The sequence below is a fragment of the Bos taurus genome, chromosome 7 (assembly GCF_002263795.3).
Source record: "Bos taurus isolate L1 Dominette 01449 registration number 42190680 breed Hereford chromosome 7, ARS-UCD2.0, whole genome shotgun sequence".
NCBI lineage: Eukaryota > Metazoa > Chordata > Mammalia > Artiodactyla > Bovidae > Bos > Bos taurus.
In genome coordinates this window covers 35861266-35878556 of record NC_037334.1, presented here as the reverse complement: position 1 = coordinate 35878556, position 17291 = coordinate 35861266, and the positions used below count along the sequence as shown (strand labels likewise).

Sequence of the window (17291 nt, the reverse complement as noted above, 5' to 3'; positions counted from 1 at the left end):
TAAAATATGCTGAGTCAATCTGATATGCTTTTTTCCTTCCTTTGCCTTCATGTCTGGACTAAAATCCAGACATGGATTTCTGTTCTTTCTGTTTTCTCCTTTATCTCCTTTTCTTTTAATTTTGCACACATCCAGTTGTTATATTTATCTGAATGTTCAACTCAGTATCACTTTTTTTATGTACTTGCCCCTTTACTTCAACATTTACAGTGTTCTGTACCATCTGCCCACTGTTCAAAAGCTGTCTTGTCAGAGAAAGAGCTTACAGGTTTTTCCATCTCCTGTGCTGCGTATTCTTGTATATGAACCCAAAGATATCTTCTTTCACTTTTTTTATAAACAGATACTTCTCCCAGATACTTCCTGATTCACAGTGCTTCTTCCTTGTTCAGAGTCTGTACAGAAGCTTCTCTTAACTTATCAAGCTTTTCAACACCCAATCTAAAAAGCCCATATTTTATTATCAGAACCTCTCTGCCTATGAATTCCATGACTGGTATGGAGTCACATTCTACTGCAGATAATCCATCTCCACACTTTCCAATCCTTTCATGCTCATTCCACCATTGAAGACTTATGTTTCTGTTCCCATTCCTGCCTGGAGTAGCTTCTCACTTCTCTGCCTTGTCCCAATCATCTTTGTATCTCATGCCCAGGATTCTTCTGAAAACCCTCCCTCTTCAATATTTTCTGCCTAAAGATCATGTAGTTTTCACTGTTTCAGCTTCCATTTCATAGAATTGATTGTCATTATCACTAGCGTATTATAAGATACCAGCCAGTTAGAAAACAAACCATAAATTTTAAAATAGCTGGTCAGAGATTAAGAACAGGGACCAAAAAGATGTTTGGATATTATGAATATATAACAAATACATGTCACAACTTGGTCTCAGAGAACATGCAAGAATTAGAATCAATAAACATGTTCTTTGAAAACTAACACTACTCTCCATTATGTAGTCCTCTAACTATTAAGCATTTGTAACTTTAGACATATCAACCATATATTTGCTTTTTCCAAAGTAATTCATGCCTCTTACATATATTCAACTAAACTTGAAGTATTATACAAGTTGCTACTGCTAAGTCACTTCAGTCGTGTCTGACTCTGTGCGACCCCATAGACAGCAGCCCACCAGGCTCCCCTGTCCCTGGGATTCTCCAGGCAAGAACACTGGAGTGAGTTGCCATATCCTTCTCCAATGCGTGAAAGTGAAAGTGAAGTAGCTCAGTTGTGTCTGACTTTTAGCGACCCCATGGACTGCAGCCTACCAGGCTCCTCTGCCCATGGGATTTCCCAAGCAAGAGTACTGAAGTGGGAAGTTGGGCACATATTAATTGCCAATCACATATTCAATTTAGTATTATAGAATTGAACATTTTCTTTATAGTTTATAACTTTAGTATCTCACAGTAGAACAATTTTTTAAAATAATGCAAAATTCATACTTGAGCCAAATCATGGCCAAGCCATTTTGTGTCCAAAAACAATTTTTACTGATGAATCAACTCCCAGCCAAAGTCAATTTACATCCCAAACCACTTTTTATTGATGAGACATTTAAAAACTGCAACAGAAAATTTGCCACCTTAGGAGAACAAAACAGGCACAAATAAATACTGAGGAAATGAATTAATCAAGCCAAAGCATAAGCTGACAAGAAAGGCTGAAAGAAGTATCAACTCCAAGAACTGAAGTGTACAGAACAAGTGGGTCATTTTGTCTTCCTATGGCTATGTTGCCCAGTTCTACTCAATGACATCATGTTTAATTTCTTAAAAAAGATAATCATCATCATCTCTGCTTAATTCTCAGAATCAACTAAATGGACACTTCTAATCCTGACATCTTAGACCACTGATAGCCTTCCTGAATCCTCCTCTTAAAGAAAAGTCACAAACAGATTCATCTAAAAGAGGGAGATATAGAACAAGATGTTTTCTCAGAGACTGTACCTTGTTGCCATCCTTTTACTTCACCCAGGTATTGACAATGGTATTTCAAAAGCTCTTGAGGGCTTGATCTGGAATAATGCAATCTTTCTACAGAAAAACAATCTTATATCCCAACATGTGAGCAGATTAAAAAAAAAAAAAGGTCATAGTACCTCATCGTGCACAGAGTTGCTGAGTTATTGCGGAGATGATGAGACATTGCTGTAAGCAACAACAGGTTTCTCAGCCTGAGATCTGAAACAAAACAAAACAGTCAAAAGGAGTTGTTGTACATGTATCCACTCTTCTGGTGTTCAGAAGCCGTCTATGGAGCACACAGCTAAGGGGCACCAGCAAGCATATCAGCTTTCAGAGGATGAGACTTCTTTAACTCTCCATAGCACAGAAAATTACTGAACATATACATGAATCCTGTGCAAGACAAAAAGGGAAATCATATGTATTGTATAAACATAATTTTCTTGTAGAAATACATTGTATATCATAAATCATATTATTTGAGATGTACTAAAATGAAATACAAAGAATGATAAAGTGTTTCCATTGTAAATGATTTTCTAATTATAAGAATTGGGAAGTATGTTGATAAATCACTTTGGAAATACTTTCATATTTCTGCATATTATGGGGCATTTCATTTGAAGATGTCAAATTTTCATAACCAGTAGCCAGATTGTTATACAGACATTTTCTCTAGGTCACCTTTCCAGAACTCTCCTTTAATTCTTTTCCAAAATAAAAACCCTCAAAACTCAAAAGGACTTAGAGAAAAAAAAGGAAGGAAGGAAGGAAGGAAGATAGTCTTTGAGGATATGTATTTAAAATTGGTTGGCTTATTTGCATGTAATAATATATTTTGACACATGACAAACATCATCAACCAGCCTCTCTTGAAATTCCTTTGCATGTAAAGCATTAAGTTTACGTGAGTAGTTTCTAGCATTACCTAACAAAATCAAGCAGCAATAGGGAATGTGAGGTTTGATTGACACTGATTACCAGAAAATGTAGGAAAGAGGAAACTATTATCTAGGAACCACCTGAAATGAATATTTGTGCATTAACTTTTTTGCGTATTGTACATTAACTCCAAAAGTTATTGTTTTGTCACTAAGTTGTACCCCACTCTTTTGCAACCCCTTTGACTATAGCTCACCAGGCTCCTGTGTCCATGGGATTTCCAGACAAGAATACTGGAGTGGGTTGCCATTTCTCTCTCCAACTCCAAAAGTGCTTATTTCAAATGTCTGCATTATGTGAGAACCATGAGAGTTTGGAAGTGATTAACCTGAAATCACCTGAAATGATTCTTTCTTGGACCACAAGTAATGCTAACATTTCCATTTTAGTGTTTAAGATAAACTGTCTTGCTTCCCTGGTTTCAAGCCAAGGGCCCACAGTGCTGTATTTGCTTGCCCCCACATGTGAATTGAGGGCTTCCCAGGCGATGCTAGTTGTAAAAAATCCACGTGCCAATGTAGAAGCACAAGAAATGTGGGTTCAATCCCTAGGTTGGGAAGATTCCCTGGAGGAGGGCATGGCAACCCACTCCAGTATTCTTGCCTGGAAAATCCTATGGACAGAGGAGCCTGGTGGCTTACTCCATAGGGTTGCAAAGAATCAGATAGAACTGAAGCAACTTAGCATACAGCATACGCATACATATGTGAATTATGGTAATGTCTAAGATAAGAATGAAAAAGAGGATCTAAGAGGTTAAAGAATGGTGATATATTAATCTAAGGAATAAAATGTTAGCTAGAAGGCTTGTCTGGCTATCTCTAACTCCCAGGAGGAGTTAAAGGGTAAGAAAGAAGCTTGTTTTCACAGTTACACTTGGAAGACAACTTGGATAGGTGATCTTAAAGGGCTGGTGAACTTCGTTTCAATCTTTTTATTCTCTACATATTATTATTAGTGAAAACTCTGAAAAGGAAACAAACAGTGAACTTGAAAATGTGTTCATTCCTAAATAGCTACTGTATGGGAAGGAGAAGATTTTATATCATTTGGTTTCAGACTGTAAAAGAAGGATAGTTATGAGAAGAAAGAGCTGCAGTTTTTCTACAGCAATGGTTTAGAGAAACAGGTCAATTCCTTTGGTAGACAACAAAAAGATCTAATAAGTACTCAGGAAGCCATCCCTAAACCCAGAAGTGATTCTTGAGATGTATTTTCAGGAAGAATCTTAGCTAAATCCAGACATATCTTAACATAGCTTGAAAATGAGGAAAGATGTTTGCCCACCATTCTCTCGGCAAGAGACAACAGTCCATAAGAGGTGATCAGATTAGTGAAAACCAACTCTGTCAGAGTCAGACTTTTAAAATACTGAATTCAAGGCCTCAACTTAAATCATAACCTCTGGGGAAGAGATTTCATAATCTCTGTCTTTTAAAAACTCTTTAGTGATCTTGGTAATCAGCTATTAACACTTTAGAAACTACTACTTTATAAGTAACTCTTACTTAGAGTAGTATGACTTTTTGGGGAGAGTTTGAAAAGAACTGACTTGATTCAAAGGATTCTTCTTTGAATGTTTTGTACAATTCAATAGTGATGCCATCCAGTCCCGGGGTTTCCTTCGTTTGTAGGAAGGTTTTTGAATACTGATACAATCTCCATATTAGTTGTGGATCTGTTTGCTTGCCCTCTTTCTTTATGATTTAATTTTATCATATTATACATTTCTAGGAATGTATTCATTTGTTCTGGGATTTCCAAATTGTTGGCATACGATGTATATATCTTATAATCATTTTAATTTCTGTGTCATCAGTTGGAATGTCTCTTCTTTCACTAGATTTTATTTAACCTCTTCTCTTTGTTAGTCAGTCTAGGTCAAGTTCTGTTAATTTTGTTTATCTTTTCAAAACACCAACTCGGTTTCAATTATTTTTTTTCTTTTGTTTTTCTATCTTATTTACTTGTCCTCTTGTCTTGTTTTTTTTTTCCTGTCCTTCTTGTAAATTTGCGTGTGACTTGTTTTTCTAGCTCCTTGAGGTATAAAAGTTAAGGTGTTTGAGATAGTCCCTCTTTTATAATCTACTTCTTTATTTAACTTCTATATGTTTTAACATCTGTATCTACAAATATACCTAGGATTACAGTAGTTATGAAAAATGAAACTGATAAAAGTGATATAAAGTTTATATATTAAAAATCTAGCACAATATCTATTATAAAGCAAACAATAAATGAATTACTTATCATTATTTCATGAAAAACATTACATATGATCAAAGTCTATCTTTACTGAACTATAATGGCATATTATATACACACTGTCAATGAGAAGTACTCTTTGAACAGTGACAATTAGAATACAATTCACAAACTTTAAATAGACACTAATCAAATAAATCCCATTAAACAACATTGGAGGGCATTTTTAGGTGTCTTGAAATTTGCAAGAATACTGTCTTTATTGACATTCTATTTGCCATATAAAAACTTTCACACCCCCATGCATTCTCATATGCATTTAGATGTTGGGCTTAAAATGAATGTTGACTTGGCTCATCTAAGACATAACTGAAGCATGAAAGAGCTATAACTAATTAAAGAATAAATCATGTAAATATATAGATCATAAATTTTCATTTTGTTTCAGAATTACTTATAAGTAGCACCAACTAAAGAAGTTTCTAATAGAACAAACAAATGTCATATGTTAGATACATATTTATGCTACTGTGTAAGAGAGCATAATATATCCAGATGGTACATAATGATCATATATGGTAAGAGAAAAAATTTTTTCATTGAAGCTGGAGATGTACATATGCTCAGTATACTTCATAGAGTATTAAAAATCAGTAGAGAATTTATTGATTATTGAGGGAAAATATAGTGAGATTCTCATTTAACATAACACATAATTTCCAAATGAATAAGAGTTATAAATAAACAGAAGAAACAAAGAGACAAAATAAAACAAAAAAACCCATAAATTATAGGGATAATATATAAATAATTAACCCTATGAACTCAAACTTTTAATGAACTTGATGGTATAATGACTGAATTTACAAATAAAATGTATTGGTAAAACTAACAAAAGACAATTCATGTAATAGGGAACCATTTGAAATACATCTCTCTACCCTGGCTAATATTTTCAATATGCAAACAAATCCGTAACAAAAAAATCTTATTATATTTTATTAGACAATATCAGAAATCATTCTAGTGATCTATTGCCTTCAACTGTAAAATGGGGATTATAGGGGTATCTCATAATTTAAAAGGTTGTTGTGAGGATCAAGTAAATCAATAAATGTTAAACACTCAGAATAGTCCCTGGTATCTATTAAGTGTTAGAAAAAAAATCTTGTCAATAGATTCACACAAAAAACCCACAGAAGTCAAAGTATTGGTAAATGTTTATCTATAGTACTAAAAAAAATATTGTAACTCAAATAATATAAAATGATTCATATTTTATTTTTTATTTCTTTTAATTATAAATATCAAAATGAATCCACCACAGGTATACATGTGTTCCCCATCCTGAACCCTCCTCCCTCCTCCCTCCCCATACCATCCCTCTGGGTTGTCCCAGTGCACCAGCCCCAAGCATCCAGTATCGTGCATTGAACCTGGACTGGCATCTCGTTTCATACATGACATTTCACATGTTTCAATGCCATTCTCCCAAATCTTCCCACCCTCTCCCTCTCCCACAGAGTCCATAAGACTGTTCTATACATCAGTGTCTCTTTTGCTGTCTCGTATACAGGGTTATCATTACTATCTTTCTAAATTCCATATATATGCGTTAGTATACTGTATTGGTGTTTTTCCTTCTGGCTTACTTCACTCTGTATAATAGGCTCCAGTTTCATCCACCTCATTAGAACTGATTCAAATGTATTCTTTTTAATGGCTGAGTAATACTCCATTGTGTATATTTTAAAATAACAATGTTTAATATAATAAAATTACTATGTAGCAGATATTCTCAACCATTTTTTGTTTGAAATAAATACAATCATTCTGAAAAGCAATTTGATAATATATATCAACAACTTTTTAAACATATTTAAACATAATAGGCAAGAAAATCTTTATTTTAAAATGCAGATAAGCTACAGCCCAAGTTATTTCATCATTACTCTTATCTATAATATGGAATTATTTAGATTCCTAATAATAGAAAAAATGTTACCTATTGGAAAATTATCACTTATATAAAGGAGAGCATGCTTTTGTTATTGTGATATTAAGGAACACCTTTAGGACATGAGAAAATATCATTATTTACATTTATATACTTTTCTCCATTCATTCAACAACCTTTATTATACTTATTGAGTATTTATAATGTGATAGAAATTATATTTAGCTAAAAGACAACACTAAAAATGTTAACAGATCTTATTTTTAATACATAAAAAATATATAAAAATTTAATATTTTTTCACTTTTTTTGTATTTCCTACTTTCTATAGTGAGGAGAAATTAATTCTAACACTTTTTTAAAACATTTATCACTAGCACAGTATCATTCTATAAGGATATTAAAAGCAAGATTTAAGCTTAGAGAAATCTGAGTCAGAATATGGCTCTATGCATTGTTTATGAGATCAGCTACTCAATTTGTAAATCAATAAGTGAAAGCTGAGTTGTTTTGAGCTTTTCCTTGGGCTTTGCTATTGCACTGGAGTGTAACTAGAATTGTTTAAAAACATTGATTTAAAACCCTGAGCTCTAAGAGTAAACAAAAAATCAGTGAGAAGATATATTTTAACTTGCCACCACACATTCTGAACTATACAAACCTAAAAAAATGTAAATAAACATACAGATTTGTCTTCTAAAGATCAGATTACACCCACAAAACAGCCATCATTTGTTGACTCTCACTGAAAATGAAAATGAATTAATACATTCTTACTTGGTTGAAACTGGGTTTAAATTATCACAGTGTCCTAGTATGTCCTGTCAATGGACAAGCAACCTCCAGAAACAGACTGACTTTAGTTTGAAAAGAGAAACAAGACAAACAAAAATTTAATGTGACACATGCTGCTATTATTCACAAAATGTCGTTAAGAACTGTCTCATAGAGAAAAACAGAAGGATGTGGTTCAAAAAGGATATTTAATCAAAATAAATGGTGCTCCAAACTTAGCAGGTGGGATTCTTAAGAGATGTTGTGTCAAAGTTCAAATGATTTTGGTCTCATTTTATATGTGGTACAGCTTGGGGTTTGCCCAGCGTGTCACAGAAAAGCAGTCTATGAATAAAGGGAACCTAGCCCTCTGCCATTTATCAGAGTGACTTGAACTGCAAACTGATATTTTTCAATGATGGTTTAAAAAAGGAATTTGAAGGGCACCTCTGCAAAGTCCACAGCCAGTGAAAGCAAGCAGAGTGAAAGGAACTCTGGGAAGCAGAAAATGTGAAAGATCCTACATTCAAACAGGGTGTAGGTATCAGAGATAGGTATCAGAGAAGATTTTGATCTATGGGAATGGCATTTTAGAATGAATATTTTGAGTGGAATGAAAAAAAAAATGGACTGGAGTGATCAATAAAGGAGTCAGAGGGACAGGGTAAGAAATATCAGGTGATGACTGCCTAAGCTAGGGCTGGAACACTGCAAGTGGAAAGTAGTGGACAGTTGGGTGAGTTAAAGAGCATGGGAAAAGCAGCCCTTAGTGACTGATTGAACTTGGGAGATGTAACAGAGAGCGAAGAATCAAACTTGATTCCTGGTTTTTCTTTGACAAATGAAAATGTTGTCACTCACTGAAACTGGTAACATAAAAGATAGGACAGTTTGGTCAGAAGTGGAAAAGAGAAAAATGCCAGTTCAATAAGGGAAAGGTGGACATATCCAGTAGGAAAGTAGTTATAAATGTTTGGAACTCAACAGAGAGTTCTGACCCACAGAGCAATTTTTTTTTTTTTTTTTTTTTTTTTTGGCCACAGGTATAAAGAGTACCATCTAGAAAGAGAAAAGAATATGATAGGAATAAAAAATTGAAGGAGGAGCAGTCACAGAAATAAGAGAAAACATGGTGATAGCAATGCCACAGAGGTCAAAGAAATAGTATTTTAAGAAGGAAGAAATGGTTATCAATGTTAACTACTATGCAGAAGATTATACTGGAACTAAAGAATCCTTTAGGCTCAGAGTATAAACGGCCACTGGTGACTCATTGAGAGTTATATCAGTGAAACAGTGACAGAAATAAGAGAGATAAATCAAGAGCAGAAATTACTCTTTTAAAAATGTTTATAATAAAAACTATGAAACTAGGCTGAGGGAGGAATCAGTTTACTTAAAATAAGGTAAAGATTTGAACATGTCATTAGATGGAGAAGTTGGACATGGAGGAAGTCATAATTCACAGAGAATCTACAAGAGCTAAGATTCAGGGTACAAGTTTAGAGATGAATCCTATTAATTTAGTAAGAGTGTTATCATTATAGTAATTTATACATGTAACTGCGTTCTTCAAAGGGATTCCCTGGTGGCTCAGACGGTGAAGAGTCTTCAAAGATGTCTCACATCTTATAGAAATACATGAAGCAATATAGCAGATTGATCAAGATGACAGAGTCAGGGCTTCCCTGGTGGCTCAGTGCTAAAGAATCTGCCTGCCAATGCAGGAGACACAGGTTCAATCCCTGATCCAAGAAGATTCCAAATGCCTTGAAGCAACCTAAGCCCATGCATCACAATTACTGAGTGAGCCTATGATCTAGATCCCAGGAACCACAACTACTGAAGCCCATGCACTCTAAAGCCTGTGCTCCACAACAAGAGAAGCCGCTGAAATGAGAAGCCTGTGCATTGCAACTATAGAAAAGCTGGTGCAGCAATGAAGACCCAGCATAGCCAAAAAATAAACAAATTAGAAAAAAAAAAAAAAAAAGATGGCAGAGTAAGAGAATATGGAACTCACTTCCCCACATGAATGAATCAAAAATGTATCTACAGGTGCAACAATTCTCACTGAAAACTAACTGAAAACTGGCAGTAGAGCTTCTGTACAACCAAAGCTATAAGAAAGATACACATGTAGTCAACCATGTAGGAAGGGAAGAAAAGCAATCAAGCTCGGACTTGTACCCTAGGAGGACACCCAGAAAATAAGGGAGAATACATGGGCACAGCCCATGTATGCTGAGAGTCCTTGATGGTGCCCACAGCCCCTCAGTGTAGCCCCACAACCAGGCATGGGTGGCACAGGTGGGAGGCAGTGATCAGCTGTGAGGGACAAAGGGGACTTGCCCCCGAGGCTGAGTCTGAGTGGAATGAGGAAAACCAACCGCAGTCATCTACACAGGTAGCTCATTGAAGACTACTTAGACCTCTGTCTGGAGCCAACACAGGCCAATAGCCGCACACAAGCCCCAATTACAAAGACATATGAAAACCCTTTTAAGACTGCAATAGAGGCAGAAAGAATTAGGCAAAATGAAAAGGCAGAGGAATTGGTCTCAACTTAAAAAGCAAGGGCAAACTCCTAATAAGTAAATAATGAAACAAATAAATGATCAACCAGATTAAGAGAATACATTCAAGGCAATGGTAATAAAAATATAAACTGAATGAAGGAAGACAAGAGATATGCACACTGAATATTTAACAATGAACTAGAAAACAAAAACACCCAATCTGATATGAAGAATTTAATACCTCAAATAAAAACACACTAGAAGGAATGAATAACAGACTAACTTATACAGAAGAATGCATAAGTGATCTGAAAGACAGAATAATGGAAATCATCTCATCAGAAGATTAAATTTTTTTAAAAAATGAAACCTCTATGAGACATTTCAGATAAATTAAGAATACCAATATTGACAGCATTGTGAGAAGATGGTAGAGGAATAAGACAGGGAGATCTCCAGGTTCTCACAAATACATCTGCTGCTGCTGCTGCTGCTGCTGCTGCTGCTAAATCACTTCAGTCGTGTCTGACTCTGTGTGACCCCATAGACAGCAGGCAGCCCACCAGGCTCCTCTGTCCCCGGGATTCTTCAGGCAAGAATACTGGAGTGGGTTGCCATTTCCTTTTCCATTGCATGCATGCTAAGTCACTTAAGTCATGTCCAACTCTCTGTGACCCTATGGACAGCAGCCCACCAGGCTCCTCTGTCCATGGGATTCTCTTGACAAGAATACTGGAGTGGGGTTGCCCTTTCCTTCTCCACACAAATACATCTAAAACTCATCAAGATATGGAACAACTTCTACAAAGCAAACTCTAGGTAACAACAGAAGACCCCAGGCCTCCATGGGGGCAGTGTAAGCTCCCTGGAATGATATAGTAGAGAGGATAAAGACATAAAAAGGGAAAAGACAGAGAACTTCTAGATAGGAGCTTGTGCCCCAAGGGAGGGAGTCATTAAGGAGGAAGAGTTTCCAGGCCCTGGGAAGCTCCCTCACAGGTAGGACGAAGAGGGAGCTTTAAAATCTCTGAGAGCTGGGCAAGGCGGGGACCCAGAGGGCAGAATACAAAGAAAGCTGCACTTCTCAGCTTATAAGCAGCTCACAGACCTTGGCCCCAACCAGAGAGTGGGTTCTGGGAGCCAAGACATGTGCACACAAGCCCCGCGGCACAGAGGGCAAACTCAGAGTGCCAAGGGAAGCACACACAAGTCTCCACTAAGCAGAGGGCAAGGTCAGTGGCTGAGAAAAGTACGCCACACAATCGCCTTCCCAGCAAGCCTGCAATGCAGGGCAGGACCTGGGGATGGAAGCTATGACAAACATTCCAGGGATAAGCAGGGGGCTGGCAGAGGCAAAGATGGGCAAGGTCCTCTATGATCCACTTCCTAGAGTAATGGAAATAAAAACAGAAAAAAATGGGACCTAATTAAACTTAAATGCTTTTGCACAGCAAAGAAACTATAAACAAGGTAAAAAGGTAACCCTCAGAATGGGAGAAAATAATACCAAATGAAACAACTGACAAAGGATTAACTTCCAAAATATACAAGCAGTTCATAACAACTCAATACCAGAAAAACAAATGACCCAATCAAAAAGTGGGGAAAAGATCTAAACAGACATTTCTCCAAAGAAGACATACAGATGGCTAATAAACATATGAAAAGATGCTCAGTATCACTCATTATTACAGAAATGCAAGTCAAAACTACAATGAGGTATCATCTCATACCAGTCAAAATAGCCATCATCAAAAAGTCTACAAACAATAAATGCTGGAGAGGGTGTGGAGAAAAGGGAATGCTCTTGCACTGTTGGTGGGAATGTAAAATGATACAGCCACTGTGGAAGACAGTATGGAGAGTCCTTAAAAATACTAGGAATAAAACCACCATATGACCCAGCAATCCCACTCCTAGGCATATACCCTGAAGAAACTAAAACTGATAAAGACACATGTATCCCACTGTTCATTGCAGCACTATTTACAATAGCCAAGAAATGGAAGCAACCTAGATGTCCATCAACAGATGAATAGATAAAGAAGCTGTGGTACATACGGAATACTACTCAGCCATAAATGAAGCACTTTGGAGTCAGTTCTAATAAGGTGGATGAACCTACAGCCTATTATACAGAGTGAAGTAAGTCAGAAAAAGAAAAACAAATATCATATATTAACACACATATATGAAATCTATAAGGATATTAGTGTTCAATCTGTTCTCAGAGCAGCAATGGAGATGCAGATGCACAGAACAGACTTATGGACAAGAGTAGGGGAGAAGAGGGAGCAGGTGAGATGAATGGAGAGAGTAGCATGGAGGCATATACACTGACATATGTCAATAGACAGTCAATGAGAATTTGCTCTATGACTCAGGGAAACCAAACAGGGGATCTGTAATAACCTAGAGGGGTGGCCGGGTGGGAGGTTGGAGAGAGATTCAAGAAGGAGGGGACATATGTACACCTATGGTTAATTCATTTGATATTTGACAGAAATCAAATCAATATTGTAAAGCAATCATCAATCAATTAAAAATAAATGTTAAAAAAAGAATACCAATATTTGTGTTATAGCGGCCCCAGAAGGATAAGAGAGGGAGGGAGAGAGAGAAGAGAATCAAAGATGTACTTGAGAAACATATGCCTGAAAATTTCCCAAACCTAAAGAAGGACACAGATATCCAAGTACAGGAAGCACAGAGGTTCCCAAACAAGATAAACCTAAGCAGATTCAAACCCAAATATATCATAATTAAAATGGCAAATTTAAAGATAAGGAATTCTAAAGTCAGCAAGATAAAAACAAAGAGTCACATACAAAGGAATGACCAGAAAACTATTAGCTTATTTCTCTGCAGAAAAATTGCAGGCCAGAGGGACTTGTATGAGATATTCGAAGTGCTGTAGGGGAATACCTGCAAATGAGGCATTCTACCCAATAAGATTATCTTTTAGAATAAAGGAGAGACAAAGAACTTGTCAGACAAGCAAAAACTAAAAAAGTTCCTCAATACAAAAGCAACCCTAAAAGAAATGTTAACAGCTCTCATCTAAGTGGGAAAGAAGAAAGAATCAATAAGAGAGGTAGAATCCCACAAGGAAAGGCAAATATATAGTATGGGCTCAGGATTGACCATGGTTTTTTTTTTTTTTTTTTTTTTAAGCTATAAAGATACAAAAAACAAAGAAACAAAGATATAAAAAACATAAAATTGTAAAAGCAACCATGACTACAATAAACAGTAACCATGAAGATGATATAATACGATATCAGGAACATGATGTGGGGGAGGGGAGAAAAAGGTATATCTTCTGAAATGTGTTTGAACTAAATGACTATTAGTTTCAAACAAGAAGATAAATTTATAGCCCAAACATATATGACTCCTATGGTAACCACAAATAAAAACCTACAACAGATACATGAAAACTAAAGACAGGAGCACAAGCATACTACTAAATAAAACTATTAAATAAAACTAACAAAACTTCCCAAGAGGAACATAGAAGAAACACAAAAACAATCAGAAAATAAGTAATAAAATGGTAATAAGTACATATCTGGGAGGGATTGGGGGCAGGAGGAGAAGGGGACGACAGAGGATGAGACGGCTGGATGGCATCACTGACTCGATGGACGTGAGTCTCAGTGAACTCCGGGAGTTGGTGATGGACAGGGAGGCCTGGCGTGCTGCGATTCATGGGGTCGCAAAGAGTCGGACACGACTGAGCGACTGATCTGATCTGATCAATAATTACTCTAATTATCAATGGACTAAATGCTCTAATCAAAGGACATAGTGTGTGGGACTTCCCTGGTGGTCCAGTAGTTAAGAATCTGCCTTCCAAGGTAGGGACATGAGTTTGACCCCTGGTCAAGGAACTAAGATCCCACATGCCACAGGGCAACTAAGCCCCACATGAACCACAACTAATGCGCCCTGATGCCACAACGAGAGAGAAGCCCGTGCACTGCAGTGAAGAGCCTGCACACCTCAACCAACACCCAATGCAGTCAAATAAGTAAATAAATATTAACAATAACAAAAAGACCTAAATATAAGATCTGAAAGTATAAAATGCCTACTTGAGAACATAGGCAATTTAAAATGAACTGTAGCAATATATATTTTTTGATCTATCTTCAAGGCAAAAAGAAAAAAAAAAAAAAGCAAACTTCCAGGGCTTAAATACCCTAAATATATAAACAGCTCATATAAGTCAATATCAAAAAACAAAAACAAGCAAATCAATCAAAAAATAGGCAGAAGATCTGAATAGTCATTTTTCCGAAGAAGACATACAGCTGGCCAACAGGCTCATGACAAGATGTTCAAATCACTAGTCATCAGAGAAATGCAAAACAATGAGATATTACTTCACACCTGTCAAAATAGTTATCATCAAAAAATCTACAAGTAAAAAATGTTGGCAAGGATGCACAGAAAAGGGAACACTCCTACACTGTTGGTGGGAATGCAAATTGGTGCCGTTACTATGGAAAACAATATAGAGGTACCTCAGAAAACAAAACAAACAAAACATTACCATACAATTCAACGATTCTACTCTTGGGTATAGAGCCAGAAAAAAACAACACTCTTTTGAAAACATATATGCACCCCAGTGATCGCAGCAGCATTATTTCTAAAAGTCAAGATATGGAAGCAACTGAAGTATCCATAAACAAAAGGATGGATCCAGAAAAGTGAGAAGTATGCACACAAACACACACACACCATGGAATATTCAGTTCAGTCGCTCAGTCGTGTCCGACTCTTTGCGACCCCATGAATCGCAGCACACCAGGCCTCACTGTCCATCACCAACTCCCAGAGTCCATTCAGACTCATGCCCATCAAGTCAGTGATGCCTATTACTCAGCCATAAAAAGAATGAAATTCTGCCATTTGTAGAAACATCGATTGACCCAGAGAGTATTATTCTTAGTGAAATGTCAGACACAGAAGGACGAATGTTATATGGTATCAGTTATATGTTGAATCTAAAATATAAAATAAATGAATGCATATAGCAAGACAAAACAGACTCATTCATACAGAAAACAAGCTACTGTTTACCAGTGAGGAGAAAGAAGTGTATAGGGGCAAAATAGGAGTATGAGACTTTACAAAATACTAACCACTAGGTATAATATAAATAAGAAGCAAAGATATATTGTATAGCGCAGGGAATTATAGCCATTATCTTGTAATTGCTTTTAATGGAGCATAATCTCTAAAAACACTTAAACCTTTCTGTTGTACACCTGAAACTAATGGATTATAAATCAACTATGCTTCAATAAAAAAGAAAACACACAAAGAAAAAAAATACTACAATTACTAATAACATAGTTAAAGCCTTTTCAATTCTTATAAGAAGTTTTCCTCTCTACATTCTCTGCGATCATGAGTGAAGGTGCTGTCAGCAGTCTTCTTTACCCTGATGAGAATTTCAGAAAGCCAAAAAAAGGGATGTATATCCAGAGAGTGAATGGCAACAGATGAATTAGAGGCCTAACATGCTTGGCAATCAAGTTCTAGAAAGAGATTCTAAGCTATCAATTAGGAACACTGATCTAGAGAAAACAGCTGGTGAGTATTTTATTGGGGGAAATGTACTTTCAGATCAAGAAAAGCAATAGAAATTGTGAAGTAAGAGAAAATATCAGTTTGCTGATACATTTCCTTGTGGATCATTCCAATTATCTACCATTTGCTTTAACAATGTCCCCAAACCTCGTGGCTTAATAAAATGATAATGCTAAATTATTTGAGTCAAAAATTCTGCAAGGTGGGCAAGGCTCCAACAGAGACAGTTCATCTCGGCTCCATATGAAATCCGCTGGCACCCCACTCCAGTACTCTTGCCTGGAAAATCCCATGGACGGAGGAGCCTGGTGGGCTACAGTCCATGAGGTCGCAAAGAGTCGGACACGACTGAGCGAGTTCACTTTCACTTTTCACTTTCATGCATTGGAGAAGGAAATGGCAACCCACTCCAGTGTTCTTGCCTGGAGAATCCCAGAGATGGTGGAGCCTGGTGGGCTGGCGTCTATGGGGTCACACAGAGTCGGACACGACTGATGTGACTTAGCAGCAGCAGGGCAGCTGGATCAGGGTAGAGGGACAGCTTCAAAGATAGCACTTTCCTACTGGCTGTTAATGTAAATTCATCTAGAATGGATAAAGAAGTTTTGGTACACTTATAAAATAGAAAATTACTCAGCCATAAAAAGGAATGAATTTGAGTCAACTGAACTGAGGGGGAGGAAGCTCCACCTGTTATGCAGAGCCTGTTATACAGAGTGAAGTCAGAAAAACAAAACAAATATTGTATATTAATGCATATATATGGGATCTAGAAAAATGGTCCTGATGAACCTATTTCCAAGGCAGGTATAGAGAGGCAGATGTAGAAAATGAACTTGTGGACACAGGGAGAGGAGAGGGTGGGATCAATTGAGAGAGTAGTATTAAAGTATACACATTACCAGATGTAAAGTAGATAGCTAGTGGGAAGTTTCTGTGTAACACAGGGAGCTCATCCATATGCTTTGTGAAGACCTAGAGGGGTGGGTTGAGAGGGAGTGGTGGAAGGGAGGCTCAAGAAGGAGGGGATATACATACATACACACACACACATATATATAAATACACACACACATATACACACACTCATGGCTAAATTATTTTGTAGGGTAGCAACCAACACAACATTGTAAAGAAATTATCCTACAATTAAAAAAAAAAAAAACTCATCTAGAACTGTGATCTGGGGCCTCAGCTCCTCTCTACAGGAGCCTGTCCAATGGCATTGCTTTGCTATCGTCACACCTGGGTTCCAAAAGTGACTGTCTGAGAGATACCTAGTAGACATTCGCCACATCTAGAGCCTAAGTCTG

At 36.8% G+C, this 17291-nt stretch overlaps 1 long non-coding RNA gene across 6 annotated transcripts in view; it reads right to left on the bottom strand.

Moving 5' to 3' along the window:
• The window catches only part of LOC112447397 (uncharacterized), a 909470-nt gene that overhangs the window by 206011 nt on the left and 686168 nt on the right, over positions 1–17291 (bottom strand). For all 6 annotated transcript variants that reach the window (XR_009495228.1, XR_009495231.1, XR_009495230.1 and 3 more), the window contains one exon: positions 2112–2193. This is a non-coding gene — a long non-coding RNA (uncharacterized lncRNA). The remainder of the gene's footprint in view (positions 1–2111; positions 2194–17291) is intronic.